Genomic DNA, 17,061 nt, shown 5'->3' with positions numbered 1-17,061 from the left:
AACATACCCAAGTCTTTAGAAGCCCTCTCTTCAAAAGCATAATTAGGTATTTATTTCAGACATACTAACATCTTTGCAGTAGCTAATAAGATGCAGCCCATTTGAATATTAATATAATAAATGATTAAATTAAACAGCAAGATTCAGACTCAGAAATAGCCTTTATAGGTCCCAGGGGGTCACTAAAACTGTTTCTATTTCTTTCTACAGTTAACATAGTACAAGGGACGGGAATGCATACGGCAATATTTGTCTTATGAAACACGGAGTTTTATATGGGGCTGCTCTGTTTTATTGCTCCACGGTTTGAGTCCGGGACCCAGAGTGAAGTCACCACTCGGAGGCATGACAGCCCCTCTTCCTGTGTGTCTCTACTCGATGACATTCTGGAGACGTTCTGTGGCTTACAGAGTCCTCTCTGAAAGTCTTCAGGCAGATAGGTGAATGTTAGATGAATGGATCATGCAAAAGAGAGAGAGAGGGAGGGAGGGAGGGAGGGAGGGAGGGAGGGAGGGAGGGGGAGAGAGAGAGAGAGAGAGAGAGAGAGAGAGAGAGAGAACAGAAACCAAATACGACAGAACCACCCAAGGTTTGTTTTGTGTGTCTGCATGGGTGTGTTTCTTGACTCCACTTAGAGCAATTCTGGTGTGTGGCGGAAGGACACACCCAAGAGTGTGCGTGTGTGTATGCAGAGCCAGCTATGCCAGGATGTGGGCAAACGCCATCCATCTCTCCACTAGGAGGGACCCCTCCTCCCTCAACTCCACGGGCAGAGAAGAGAAGGGGCAAAGTCGGCAGCTATAATTGGCTGTTATTCCAATAAAGGTGTTTCCCTTTTTAAATTAGTTCATGAAAACTGCATATTCTCCAAATCCCAGGAACCTGAGAGTGTTAATAAACATCTGGCCGTGGTTTTTGCTTAATTAGCATTCTTTAGTTTGGGCGGAAGTCTGTTTATGTAAAACAAAACACACACTCATGGGGGGTGGTGTCTGTAAGCCACAGCCCTTAAGTAATCCAAGTGCAGCTTTCCCCTAATGGTGGTGGGAGCTGTGCATCTTTGCAATGTGCCCATCATCACCTGAGGTGCCGAAGAGAAGATCTTCATCCTGAATTTCAGCGTTTGCGTCTCCTCATCGATGTGCTGGCGTGTGGGAAAAAAAATTCGCATTTCTGCAAAAAAAGAAAAGAAAAGAAAAGAGAGAGAGAGAGAGAGAGAGAGAGAGAGAGAGAGAGAGAGAGATTCAAGCTTGGAGGTCAGCTTGAACAAAGCAGAAAACAACAGCAACGGGCTTAAGGCAAGTCCACAGGCCTCTTTATTATCCACAGACCAAATCTCCCAGCCCTATCTCTCTCTGAGGAACAGCATCGGCAGGAAGGTAATGGATAAACTGTAGCCCAGCTCACAAGACTCTACTGCCTAAATTAGATTAAAGAAAAGTAGGAAGAAAACTCCGAGATAAGTGGTATGAAGTAAATCAAAACAAATCATCTTACCAAACTTTATTCGCATCTGATACCATTTTTAGAAATTAAGGTCAGTTTTGTGGAACTAATAGGGAGTCGTACCTATATATCTCGGACACCATGACAATGCCGGAGTGGAAGATTTATATACCACACTTGCAGATGCTGAAGAAAGATACGGGAGATCAAATGGGAGTGCATGATAACAAATGAAAAATGGTCCCCACAGCCCATAAATTAATTGAGAGAAGAAGGTTGTCATTATTTGAACATGCTTTAAAATAAGGTATGGGATCCAGATGGCTGAGGAGAGATAGGCACCCAAAGTTTGAGTAATTGATGGCTCAAAAAATAAAACAAGATCTCGCTGGGCAAGTTAGAGGAGGGATTGCAGAAAGGAAAAGAATTTTTTTTCTTCCAAAGAGGCACAAAACAAAAAGACGAGCCCTAACCTGGCCAGACTGGAGCTTACACATGGTGAAGAACAAAAGGGGGCAGACTGGAAACAGAGTCCCGGTGAGGTGGCATTTCAGATGTGATTGCCTTAATCTGTTTTGCTTTGCTCAGAGATTTTTGTTGCAATTGTAATCTTTTCTTCTTCTTTGGGATGGTATCAGAATGGTGGGCCAGGGAGTTCTTGGCCACTGCCATTTAAAATTGTATGCCACCACTAAGTTCACAAAGGATGGGCTTTGGGGGAGGTTGCGCAGGGTGGGGGGTGGGGTGGTTGGTGGAGGAATTTTCCTGGGTCAGGGAGGAGATTGACAAGGAGCAAACCCAGTTGCTTTCTGATATTCCTCAGCCACAGTACTGAGGACAGAGCCTTGATTCCTCCCTTAGGTGAACCTGTGGTCCTCTCCCCACTGATGATGGCATGGCGGTGCTCACTCTAGACTTCTCTCCAGGAAACAATATCAACACCCGCCCCCCAGCTTGTGCTAAGTGAATTCTTCCCCCCCCCACCCCGGAACTGAGGACCGAACCCAGGGCCTTGTGCTTGCTAGGCAAGCGCTCTACCACTGAGCTAAATCCCCAACCCCAGTGAATTCTTCACAAACAGCAAACCGCACCTTCCTCCCTTCTTCCAACCTTGCCTTTCTCTATCCTCTGGTCCTTTCTACCTTTTTGATCCCCCCCTCCAGAATTCTTTATTTTCTTCCTCTCCTACATATCTTCCCCTGTTTTGGACATCACTGCGAATACCTACTGGCATCTGTAATTTCACCCATGCCCTTGAAAGGCAGGAAGCAGAGGCTTCATAGCACTTTCTTTGCGTGGCACGGGATCTTCTGGCTTTGGTGATCCCACTGCAGCAGGACTGGAGGGAAATGTCTCTGGCACATTCAGAAGGGAGAAGCCAGGGGTAGGGAGAGCCCCTTGAATACACAGATCAGGCCTCTCAGAAGCTCTGTTTAAGGACCTTGCTTGTCCTGTATTTTCAATTATTCCCCCTCAATGTTCCCTTCCTTCTCTTTTATATGCATAGATTTTTGCCCTCCAAGCCATGTTTTCCTGTTCTTGCAAAGAGCGTGTTATGGGTGAAAAGATACCTTGGGATGAAATGTTGGGCACTGAAGACAGTGTGAGTGTGCTCGGCCTTTTCCCACCTACTGGGACCGAGCGTAGATTCTCACAATATTCTCCACAACTCACATTCAAAACCTTGGGTACTGATGGCTGGTGAAAAGACAACATGTACAGCAATGGGATTCTACAACTGCTATCAGTATCTGACTACATATGACCTAAGGACTGGGCAAGTGTTTCATGCCTCCAACATGTGTGCACACGCGTGTACACATGTGTAAATGTGCATGTATGTAATAGTATCTGTGCCACAGCAGGATGTGTTATTAGGACAGCAAAATAAAGGCCAGTTAAAGAGTGTCCCTCTGTCTGGCCACTGTTTGTTGTTCATCTCCACAGAAAGGTACACATATTACATGGAAAAGTGACCCTCCACGAAATGTTAAGGCAAGAGACCTATTGATAATGTGAAGACAGTAATGTATGGGCCACCAACATGTCGGGACAATGCAATCTGCCAGCTGGATTGATTTGAATACTCTGCCTAAAGACCTACTTTGCCTTTTGTCACAAAAAAGCAATGTCCCTTCCTGCCCCACAGATGAGAAGAAAAACTCCTCCAAACCTGGTACCAACAGCAGATGCTCAACATGGCTGAGAAAAAGATCTTCTGCAGTCTGAAAGTTAAAATAATGGCAATTCTGAGTGACGAGCAGACACTCGCCTTCACATGTTCAGAAGAAAGAGGGGACAGTGTTGGGAGACACTGAATGGAGCGGAGTAGGTGTTAAAATCGTTTTTAACCGCCCCCCACAAAAAACCCTAGACTCATTCAAATGCATGTCACCCCCCAAAACCCTAGACTTATTCAAATGCATGTCACCCCCTAAAAAAACCCTAGACTCATTCAAATGCACGTCACCCCCCAAAACCTTAGACTTATTCAAATGCATGTCTTGCTTGTCTCTGACTAGAGTGAAATCTCTTAGCCCAGCTGTGGTCTTCCCACTTCTCGGGTGGGGAGGGGGGTGCAGGGCAACAAAGGAAAGGAAGGAAATGGAGAGTGTGCTCCCAAACCAACAGCGTGCCACTAGAAAGACGAGGCACGGGCTATTGATTTTTTTTTAAATACAAATTTGGCAGATTTCACATGATCCATTACATTCCTCGGGATGGTTAGGATGCAGCGTGCATGATTTATTCAGAATAAGGTCCATTTTTAGCTGTATTTAAGTCTCCTATTTGTTATTTAACATGTGTTTAATGTTTTCTGTCCCTGCTGTGCGCAGCTGCAAGCTGCTATTTTTTTGGCAATTTTTGTGACTGGGAAGTGATTTGTGTCTTTGCCGTTCACCTTTCTATTCTGCGGCCTGCTGTTTTGATTTCCCCTCCCCCAAACTCTGAGAAATATGTCCTCCTGTGTCATGACCTCTACTTCACTTTGCTGGGCAAGGAGAAAGGCATCAAGGGCACAAGGAACATGATAAGCCTTTCACAGGATGTTTTAGACCAGGAGAGCTGGAGTGAATGGGGATTTCAGGAAGGTTATGTTTAAAAGACTAAAATGCCAGGTGTGGTAGCATCTACCTGTAATTCATTGTTGGGGAGGCTGAAACAGGAAAATGAGAAGTAATAGGCCAGCCTGGGCTATAACAGACTCAGACTGTGAATACATACATACATACATACATACATACATACATACATACATACTACACAATACTACTAATACTACATACATGTATACATACATGCATACATGCATGTATGGCTACAAACACACATAATATATAATACATAATGCACATATACATATATGCCTATGTGAACATAATACATATATAATATATGCTTACATGTATGGATATATAATACATACATATATGCATATGTGCACACACATAATACAGAGTGCATATGTGTGTACATGCATATATAAATACATGCATAGATACATGCACAATACATTGAATTAAGGCAAAGACTGCCCATTTTAGTCCCTTTCCAAAAAGGCTCGAAGCTGGGGGCTTAGAAAAATGTCTAAAGAAAGACTGTATGGCAAATTAGTTTAAGGTCTGACATACTTCTGGGGGATTTAGCCAGATGGGGTCCTCTATCAGGCACTTACCTGCAAGAGAGGACAACTTCCTCTCTATCTACCCCAAGGTTCTGCAAGGCTAAGCAGAGTGCTTTATTACCTATGTCTTCCTGGGACCAACATTCCCAGAGGAGAACACACACTAGAGGCCAGAGGACCACTATCCTGCACCCATGTGCTCTCTACCCTCCCCATCCCACACACCTGCCAGACAGGCATCAAAAGTCAACCACTGACACGCTTTGCTGAACGCAAACATCAGGTTTGGGCAAAAGGAATTCTCACCAGCCCAGTTTGGATTAAAAAAAAAAAAGTATGTAAGTATTTATCTGATTCAGGCCAACAGGACGATGGCACAGAGCGATGTGTTGATTTATTTTCCCTAAGGCTAAAGGATGCCGCTTAATATTGCTTGATATATGCTAACCTTCCCTTTATAGGGTCTGCAATTGAAAGCCATGTTGAAACGGTTTCATCCTGGCCTCTTACTTATCTGAAACACTCTGACTGTGCCGTGGAAATTGAATCTTTTCCTCCCAATCTCACTGACATGAAAAATATATAATACGGTAAATGATTAATGCAGTTATAAAGTGTACCAGAGATAAGATTTAAGTATTCATATTTCTATCATGTTAATACAACATGATAAACCCATGAAGCAAACTTGACCGGGGCATTTGTTATTCTGTCCAGTGTTCAATTATTCTTTGTCCAAATACAATTTAGGGGCTTGCCGTAATGCAGTTGGTTGGCACAACACATTATGCGCTTCTGGGAGATAATAAGCTGCCTCGATGGTCAGCCGAGGAGACCCCTGCACCACGCAAGGCTCCATCCACCAAATGCCAACCAGCATGCAGACAGAGCACGTGCCCTGCCCCAAGGACAGCCCTTCTGAAAAGACCGTTTGTCACAGAATACAAAGCTTATTTTCATCGTCCTCTTTATAGGAAAGTCTCCTGTGAAAGGGAAACTTATTTGCCATAATCAAAAAGAGGCTTAACAATAAATGGAAGCGCTTAGAAGCCGCCATCCCCTAATGCTGAATATGGTAGTTTTTATCTGGGACTACAGAGAAGCCATTTCTTTGTTGGCTCTAAATGGCCCCCATTCCTTCCCTGTGCAAATTGCTCACATGTTCTGAGGTGCCATTTACCACTCGCCTCATTATTTTTATACTTCCGATGATGTCGATTTTGATTTTCAAATGCCAGCCATTTATAGCTCATTCTAAAACACACACACACACACACACACACACACTCACACACACACACACACACACACACACATTAAGTGATTCACATTCCCTGCCATTAGATAGCTGGGCTTTGGGGAACCTAGTGCTGTATCAAGAAAAGAAGATACAGCAAGGCCACAGGCTCACCTCTGGTGCCCCAGACCTGTCTCTGGCTAGTTAAGAGACCCTGCAGAAGTCTCATTCCTGCCACAGAGGAAGAATGACACTTCCCCTCAGCATGCTATGGTGGGTGGCTACTATCACTGTGTGGCATATAGTTAGGTCTCATGGAACGTTAGTGAGTGCGGGTTGCTGCTCTGTCATGAGGATAAATACGCTAAATTAGACAGCAGGTTCGGTGTCAATATCTGTCCACTCAAAGCTAGATGCATTTGATTGCTATGTCTTGCTTGAGGTTGCTAGTGATGGCTGCCATCCTGAGACATGGCGCTTGCCTTGTCCTTTTAAATCAGTGCCTGGAAGAGTATCCCCCTCCCCTTGGAGGCCAGCATTGGCAGGCATTAGCAGATGGAACCATGGGAGGGGCTCAGTCAGCCTCTACCACTGCTGGGCTCAGTGTGGGACTGAAGTCTAAACCACGAGAGTGTTGGGAACTGTGTATAAGCCCCCATGGCGTGAGTCCTGTGGTTCCTCTTCTGACCGTCACCTAATGGTAAACAAATCAATACCCTCCGGTGCTCGTGGAGGACTCACCTGAGTGGATGCTCCACATTCTTTACGAGCATAAAGTCGGTACTGTGGGGGTGACAGAATGAAGCCTGCTGCAGGAGATGCCCTGCAGAAGTAGTTTTTTCACAATTCTTACACCCTGCCACAAGGGTAGAATGGTATTTCTCTCAGCGGGTATGGTAGGTGGCTTTCACTATGTGATATATAATAAATCCTCTTCCCACAGTCTAGACGCTATAATTTGGATCTAAAGTATTCACCCTCAAACGTCCATATGTTAACATGTTAGCAAGTCGGTCCCTGTCATGTGGCACTGTTGGACAGTGATGGAGCCTTAGGAGACAAGACTCAGTGAGGTCATTGGAAGCATGCTCTTGGGGGATTGGATATTAGGATCTGTCTTTCTCACATTCTCTCTCTCTCTCTCTCTCTCTCTCTCTCTCTCTCTCTCTCTCTCTCTCTCTCTCTCCCTGGCCTTTATGAGGTAAGTAACTTTATCACACACACACACACACACACACACACACACACACACACCTACCACCACCACCACATATTCTTGTCATGAAGTACTGCCTCAACATATCTCCCTTCTCAACACACACACACACACACACACACACACACACACACACACACACACACACACTTGCCAAACTGCGATGAAAGCACACACCTTTCCTCCTTATAAACTATATATCTCAAGTAATTTGTCAGGGCGACAGGAAGCTAACCACCAGCTTGCTAAGGTGGGGGCCTGGAAAAGTGACACACAGGTTTGCCATGTACTAGGCAGGCTGCAACAAAGAGACTACGCTAATTTAGGGCCAGCACAAGAATGCCCTTAAGCTGGCTATTGGAGACCAGAGAAAAGAGAGATTCAAGGCTGGGTTTCCTAACCTAACCGCAAGAGAAACCTGGAAAGAGAGAGAGCAGGAAGGTTATTTGTAGAGTGGAGAGATGGCCCAGCAGTTAAGAGTGATTCCTGCTCTTTCAGAGGACTACAGTTCAGTTCCCAGTACCCATGGCAGGCAGTTCACAATCTCTTGTAACTCCAGTCCTAGCTGGAGATCAGGTGTCCTTTTGGGCTACCAGGGGCACTAAACTCACATGCAAACACACACACACACACACACACACACACACACACACACACACACACACAAAATCACTTAAAATAGTAAAATAAATCATTTTTAAAGGAAGGTCATTTGCTAAGGTGAACCAGTCCTAAGAGGCTAAAATGCTATAATACCAGGGCAAGGATCATGTGTGTGTGTGTGTGTGTGTGTGTGTGTGTGTGTGTGTGTGTGTGTGTGTGTGGTCTTCATCCTAATGCGTCAGAAACTAACATATGAACAATTATCCTGCCAAGCTTAATGAAATCAAGGCTTCCATGCATGCTTTTCTGGAGCAAGTGCCTGATTTGGGAAGGATGCTCAATGAATAACAGCTTATGTCTGAATAAAACTTTGTTCCTACAACCGTAGGATCAGAATTGTGCACTTTGGAAACAACATTTTTGATACTATCTTGAGAGCTGAGCACTGAGTGCTACAGCAGAAGTGTGCAGAGGCTTTGGCATTGAACCCTACTCTTCCTTAACACACACTTCCCACAGAGCAGCCTGGACATCTTTCTTGGCATTATCCCCTCATTATAAGACCTGGGAAGCAATACATCTTGTGTTTTCTTTCTGAGAATCTATTTATCTGTTTCCCATGGGATGGCTGGCCTTGGGTGGGCTGTTGACTTGGAAGAGGGCCCTTCATCCCTGCAAAAATCTCCTCAGTGCTTCCTAACCTTGAAACTTCCTCACTGAGGAAAAAAAAAAACTCTCCACGGCTCAGCAATGAAACACTTATGAGATGAGTGTCATGTTGGAAAGGTTTATTTGTCAATGCTGAATGCAGATTTTTCTCCCCAAAATGATTTTGGCATTGTGAGAAAAAAGCTGAAAATTCCATGTTGGTTGGAGTAATTTGGGTCCTAGTGAATGATGATGATGGTGAGTGCTGTGCAGAAAGAAGGTCCTGAGGATCCCGAGATACCCCTTCTGTGAGGTGCCTGCTTCCTGCCTTCCTCCAATAGCTGGCAGAGAGTTGGACACAAGAGAGACATTAGGAAGATGCGTCCTGCTGTGCATCCATCCCTTTGTTTACCACGAGCCATCCACTCAGGGCTGAGGGAACGCGTAGACATTGGAACACTCCACCCAAGGATCGCTATAGGCGTTGATGTCAGCTCCGGAGAGACCTCCCTTCCTTGGACCCATTGTTTTCAGCTTTACATGAAAACAGACATTACCTTCATCTTTTCAATCTCATTCTTTCCATGCTACCCGTAGAAGCATCTCTCACATCCACAGAACCCAGTAACTTTCCTTGTACCTTTACTCAGACCCTCAATCAATGGCTTTCAACATAAGCATCCTTGACACCCATGGACACTATCTCACACTGTGCTATAAAGGCCATCTGGTAGACCTTCCACCTTCATTTCTACAGCTGGCCATTGCCTCAATGTTATAAGGATGTTATGGCCATCACATAGTCACATAGACTCAAGGTGTCAAGACCCACCCACAAATCATAACCAGAATTTTTCTCTTTAACAATGTAAACTCCACATCCCTATAATTCCTTTGGGTCCTGAACTAACAAGCCATCTCGTCTACATAGGTAGAGTATGCTCAATACTTAGAATTCTATAGTTACATTCGGCTTCATTTTTGTATGTAATATGAAGCAAATTATTTCATTCTTTCATGCCTTGTTTTTTCCACCTGTGCATGAAGAAATAGTGACTCCAACCCAGTTGGGTAGCAATTTGGATTTCATGAGTCAATACAGGTGATGTTTGGAATACAGATGAGAACAAAAATACCAGTTTAAAGAATGTGATCTAAAATAATAAACATATATTAACTTTGGATTCAACTACAAAGCTTTGGCCAGAGTTTTAATTAAAGTGCTGATGCCTTCTAATAAGCTAAGTGTCCAGGAATAAGACAGTGGCTAAGGGCTGTGAATTGGGTTACCGTGATGCCATAATAGAGAATGTGATGCAGGACTACACGGACACATTAGGAAGACTGGAAAGGGTATAAGACACGAGCATGAACAATATCCATGCCACTATTGCACAGAGCTTGTCTCAATTCAGTCAGAATGACTGTCATCAAGGAGACAAAGATTCAGAGGTAAGGTGCCCTATACATTGTTGGTGGGAACTCACATTAAGCCAGGCTGTGTGGACGTCCATGGAGAGTTACTGAAAATTAATATCAGAATTGCCTATATGATCTAGACTTATCATTCTTGAGGCCCTACCTAAAAGAAGTCAAGTAAGCACCCAGAGATACTGGAAGATCTGTGGTTACTGCAGTACTTATTCACTATAGGAGAGATATAGAACCAGGTCATTAATAGAAGAATAGATAATATATAGTATCATATATACATATATACAATGAAATGCTATTCCACTGCAGAGAAAGATAAACATGTCACACGCACGCGCACATACATACACACAAATACACATGTATGGAACTGGACATCATCACTGTGGTGGTTTGAATGAGGTTAACCCTTATATGCTCCCATATTTGAACATTTGGCCTCCACTTAGTGCCCCTGTTAGGGCGTGTTTAGGAGGCGTGGCCTGGCTGGAGGAAGTATGTTCCTAGGGGAGGGCTTTGAGTGTTAAAATACTTCATCTACTTCCAGTTTGCTCTCCCTGCTTCATGGTCACAGTTCAAGATATGAGTTCTCAGCTTCCTGCCCCAACTGCCATGTCTTTGTTCTGCCATCATCAATGTTTATTCTTCTGGACACATAAACCAAGATAAACTCATTCGTCCTCAAGTTGTCTTGGTCATGGTGTTTTCTCACAGTAACGGGAAAAGATGATATTAAACAAAACACATATATTATTTTTTTTAATTTTTGTCTCACATGGGGAACATATACATATACACATGCACATGCACATACACATACACGTACATGTACATGCATATTCATACTCACATACATATTCACATTTACATTTATAGACGCATACACATACACATTTACATACATATACACATTCACATACACAATTACATACACATGTGCATTTGCATATATATTCGCATACACATACACATTTATATATACATACATACATACACATTCACATACTCATGCTCATTTGCATACACATACACATTAACAAGCACATGAACATACACATACAGATTTGGGAAGAGGGAGAAAACCAGTGGGAGAAGAGGAGAAGGAGGGACAAGAGATCATAAGAGGGTAAATGAAAGTGTCTGTGACACACATGTGTGAAAATGACATAATGAAACCCACCATTTTGTATAATAAATATGTACCAATAAATATGTAATTTAAAAAGAAAATGGCGTAAACATATAAATACTGACCCTCGTCTACATAATTAGTATATGCAGTTCTTAGAGCTTTGGAATCCTCTCAGGTAGATAAATCTGATGACTGCTGCTTCTTCTTCTTCTACTCCTCCTCTTGCTCCTTCTCCTTTTCCTCCTTCTCCTCCTTTTTTGAAACAGGGCCTTTCTGTGTCACCACAGCTGTACTGGAACTCACTCTATAAACTAGGTTGGCCTTGAACTCAGAGATCTGCCTGTCTCTGCCTCTGTACTGCTGGGGCTAAAGACATGTTCCACCACTGCAGAGAGCTTCACTTTTCCATGTAACTCTGTATCTATGGACAGAACAGAGTGGCTCCAACCTGTTGGGTGGCAGGAAGAGTTTCATGAGCCAACACAGAAGAGCTCAGAGAAGTTACATGGTCACACAATCACTGCTGATGGTGACGAGGGCAGCAAAGGAAGAATCGTTGAGCTTGTGTGCTGTACCCAGTCAAGGCTAAGCCCTTGTGACTGTCCTTTCTCAGAGAGAGTGTTTTCAAGGCCTGTACCAGTGAGCTGAGCACGAGATTCAAACATGGGCTTTCCTAGTTAGCAATGCCACCAAACACTTGCTTTTAGTAAGGAGCCTGTGACATTGCTATGCTGCCTTACACAGCCAAGGTAGCTCTGGATGGGAGCACATCCATTTGTCAGACTCTCACCTCTGTTGAGAGTCATTAGTGCTGGGGCAGTAGAGAAGGGAGAATGCTAATTAAAAATCACAGCACCGGTTGTCAATGAAAATTCCTTGAGATGGATACTGATGTGATTCAGGGTGAGGTCAATGTCTGTGGACAGGAAGACAGAAGTCCACCTTCCTGACAGATGGCTGAAAGTGGCAGAAACTGCCAGGTTACTGTGATGGGCTCAAAATGTCCATGGTTCTAAGAGATACAGGTGACACTCTCTGAGGGACTTTGAGGTGTTGAATACCCATCTGCCTAGAGCTTCTAGCGCTCCTTCAAGAGAACCTCAATCTTCAAAGAATGCATGGCTGACTCTGAGAGAGGAAAAGGGTTAATCTGTTCTTAAATTCCAGCAAATGGAAAGTGCAACCTAGTTCCTAATATTCTTTGATGTGTTCTGAAGATCAACTGGCAATCATTAAACTATCTGAGCATATTGTAATCAAGATTACCAGTGTGTATTAAAACATTTCCCACAAAGCTACACATCACTACTTATGGACGAGAGAGTTATTAGTCAGGGAGGTATTCAAACGACAAAGGGCATTGTCATTAATCTTGATTATCCACTGTAACTAGACAGTAAGACTCTTCCTGAAGACACAGCATACTTTCAAAAACACAGAGAAAACAAGCTGGAATTGACCAGGAAACTTTCTCCCCAACATCTGACTTGTATACTACTAGATGTATCCACTACAACACTGACCTGCTGGCACAGAAATATCCACTAGCACAATAGTGGCATGAAGGTTATGGGGGTAACCAATTGCTTTCTCATTAGATATGTGAGCTGACTCACAGGAGGGGTTTCATGTCTGCTACTGTAAACCTAGCAAAAAGCGCATCATTTGGGGTGGTAGAAGCCTAGAGCAGCATCCTGCTGTTGATATTTTGCTCACATTGTGGAAGTGCATTCTAATTTTTTGTTTCTATCTATAAATTGGTGGTGCTTGCAACCTGGGCCGGAGAAGCTTCTTTATGAGTATGGTACTGAGATTAAGTGACCATTGAATGCTCAGCTCTCTTCCAATCTCCCCTCACACAAGGTTCATGGAACATCACAGAAAAAGTAGAACGAATACAAGAATCAGAAGACGGGTAAGAGTGCCTTCTGGACCTGACAGGGTGTTGGACTCATGAACTCACAGCAGCCCTGCTTCTCTGAACAAGACCTGTACAAGATCAAGCCGGTCAAAATTCCAGCATGGGGAGGGAGAGGCACTAGGCTTTAGTCCTATTGGATGTTACCAATAGGGTTACTGGATGTTGATGGCAACTGAGGAAGGGACAGTCATTCATTCTCCTTGGTGTAAATAGCCCCTGTAGGTTGCATCCGCCCCAGTAGATGACCACAAACTCATGTGCTCATGGGCAGGACTACATGGGTTCAGAGAATTATTAATAACAGTTAAATAAAAAGAGAGCATGAATCCAGGAGGGAGCCTGAGGAGATAGAAGTGAACAGTGCACACATTGGGTCAATTATGCACTGTGTAAACATAGGGAAATTTCAAGGAATAAAAAAAGTTATTAAAATGATAGGAATATAGGTTCAATTTTTGATTACTTTAATTGTGATTTAGAAGAAGTCAATATGTAACTGAGTGAATGGGTGGATGTTTTATTGCTGAGTACAGATGACTTTGCTCCATTAATTACCTGTCGACCCAATCTTCATGAATACAGTGCCAGCCTATCCCGAATAAAGAAGCTATGAGACTTCTTATGACCGATGGGGGCACTGTGCTCAGGATAGCAGGTTCAGTTGCACCTATATTAAATTATGCAATATTTTTGTTAGTTACATATTTGTCAATTGTATATAATGCCATCTCATCTCTCTCTCCCTTCCTCCCTCTTTCTCTCTCTCTCTCTCATGTTTGTAACCAAACATGATAATTATATCAGGATGGATGTTTCTAAATCACCTTTGTGCCTTCTCTCTGAATTTTCCACATCATTCTCAATGACGGTGTCCTATTTTAGGAATGGGGGGAACACACATGGTATAACACAGACTCTGACATAAAACCTTTGCAGGCTCGAGCTGTCAGCTTCCTTGATTCTATTCTAAACCCAGTGTGTACATTCACAAAATGCCATTCCCACTAAATGTGTACCATTCCGTCTTATCAAAACTACATCTGGAGCTGCGACCCCAGACACAGGACTGTCAAAGATAGAGATGGCACTTCTAAGTTCTGGGGGACAGGCTACCTATTGAGCTGTGGGTAGTGCCTGCATTTTGTTACCCATGGTGACAGCTGCCAATGTGTGAGGGAAGGCGAAATGTCAAGTTCTCTGGCACCATTCCTGGAAGACTCTGTAATTTACTGCTTTGCCATGTCACTCTCTGAGCTATTGCCTGGGATTCAGGCTGTGACCGGTCCCAGATCTTGGCCAAATTTTCCTTGGGCCTCAAGAAAAACTTCTTTCCCCTAGTCTTTCTGGAGGAGCCTTTCAGAGGTATTTCTTCTTGCTTCCAATATCTCCAGGAACGGTGGTTAAGAGTCCCTGGAAAGTTCTTGAGTTTTATGTTTAGATGGTGTTGTTTGTTTGTTTGTTTCCCTGCCTGGATTTCTGGGTGAAAACTCACCAACCATGAATGGTGGCGTGGTGTTGCCGACCCCATCCTAGTTTCAACAGTGATGAGGTGATGGGAACTGTGCTATGAGAAGGAAGTAACCACTGGGGGGAAATCACTAAAGGTAAAACACAGGGTTAAATATCGTCCACGAGAACACAATAGCAGGGTGGCCTCAGTGGGACAGCCCCAATCTCCTGGCACAAGTCAACATTAGAGACCTTGGGTTGGTGAGTTACACTCACTTTGTAGTGCAGAGGATGCCTATGGATGGGCTCCTAGAGCCAGCGATGGTCCTTGATCTTACACTGTATGGATAGTGATAGACACTTTCGTGGTTGTGTGCGAGGCTTGAAGTATTCAGGTGGGAAGTCTACTTGCTACAAATGCGTTCTTTCCAAACAGATGCTCAGCCTGACTAGACATATGGCTACAATTCGCCCAAAGAACCAGAGCAGGACATGGTAGAACAGTCCTGGGGATGGCCTAGAGGGAGCTGCTGTCTGACAGTCTAGACAGACTGTCAGACACCAGGGTAGGGTCAATACTGATTAGCAGGGCTGCATTTTACATAATTAGGTGAAAGACACTGAAGATGGTCTCCCTATTACATAGAATATGAAGGGTTTTCAGCCTTACCTGTGGCTTAAATTCAAGCCTAATCCCTATTAGATTGAAATGGTAGACTTGTTACTGCTGTTTTAATCTGTGGTGTCATGACCAAATCCGCTGGTGCCTGATGGTGGAGATGAGAGAGAAAAGCACCCTCTTCCATGAGTCCTGCATCAACTTACCTGTCTCCAGCATAAGTGCCTCCCTTAACTTATCCCTCTTGAGGGGATGGAGAAACAACTCTACTGGATTCAGACCCCAGCATCCATTTCAGGTTGCTCATGGCCACCTGTAACTTCAGGGGATTGGATGCCTATCTATGGTGTCCAGGGACCTGCATTCATGCGCTCCTGTCCACACACAGACACACACAGAGACAAACTTAAAAATAAAATAGGTATTTAAAAACAAAACAAAACCTACCCACTTCCAACAGGAGAACCTTCCTCAACTTATCTGCTCCCAACACTGCACATCGTAAGAGTCACTCAATGAACCTTCTGAAGGCTGATGGCTGTAGTCTGACTTTGAAAGATCTCCCATGTTGAGTTCTTGAGTCAGCAACAGGCATTGTGTGGTTAGGTTCTGGGAGTGGAACCCAGCACAAGGAAATGAACCACTAAAAGTGTGTCTGTGGAAGTTAGACTGGATTCCAGTGACTTCCTCCTTCTCCTCTTCCTGTCTGCTGTGAGGAGACTCTACCCACTCTCACCTTCACGATGTTCTGCCCAAAGATGTGCAGCCAAGAAACCCTGAGCTGAACCCTCTGAAACCATGAACCAAGACATAGCCTTCCTCCTGTAAGTTGTTTCCGTCAAGATATTTGTTAACAGTGACGCAAAAGCTAATTAACCCATTGATTTATTTAAGGCTACTCTCACAACTTGGTCTCTGGATTCCCCCTCTTTAATCTGCTGTCGTATGTGTTGCAGAAATATCTTTGTAAGCAGGACTTCCCACTCGTTTGCTATCTACTTCCTTGGGAATGCTCAACAGCTACCCTGGCTATAGGATAAATCCCAAACATTTTGACACGCACTTTGTGCGCTCTCCTGATATTTTACCTCAGTGGCCCTCCAGTCTCGGCATCACATCTGTCTTCCTGATCCCTCAGTCACGGCAGAATGTGTGTCCTTGAGAGAGGGGTCTTCCTGGCCAAGTCATAAATGGGAGTTGATGCCTTTCACTGCTTACCACTGTTCAAGCTCCTGTTGTTTGCAAGGTTAATCTGGTTAACACCTCCTCTCCTGTAGTCAAAGCCAGGCACAGTTGCATCTGTGTCCTCTGGAGCTCCCTCTTCTCCAACCCTGCAAGTCAGAGCTCCCTAACGGGCAAAGGGCATATTGTATTCATGGAGTATCTTGGCATTGCCCAAGGTACAAGTCTTTGAGACCCAAGAAATGTTTGTTGAATCCACAAAAGTCTAAGTGATTTTTTTTAAGGAGACTCAGACAAGCAATCAAGATCACGCTCTGAAATGGAAACATCCTTCTCACTGCCTGCTCACCTGGGCCCAAAAAGGCTGCCACAAACCCTAGTCCTCGAAGAAACTTGAAGCTGTCAGTCTGTGGCTCTGTCAATCACACGGTGCTCGCAAAGGCTTCAGATTCATTAGGCGGGGAAAGCCTGTAAGAAAATGTTGTCAGGAAGAATCAATCAGCTTAAACATTTAAAAGTAAAATATGTGTCAGTCAGTCCCCGTGGGGA

This window comes from Rattus norvegicus, chromosome 1 (genome assembly GCF_036323735.1).
Source record: "Rattus norvegicus strain BN/NHsdMcwi chromosome 1, GRCr8, whole genome shotgun sequence".
NCBI lineage: Eukaryota > Metazoa > Chordata > Mammalia > Rodentia > Muridae > Rattus > Rattus norvegicus.
Note: the sequence above shows the minus strand (reverse complement) of the source record.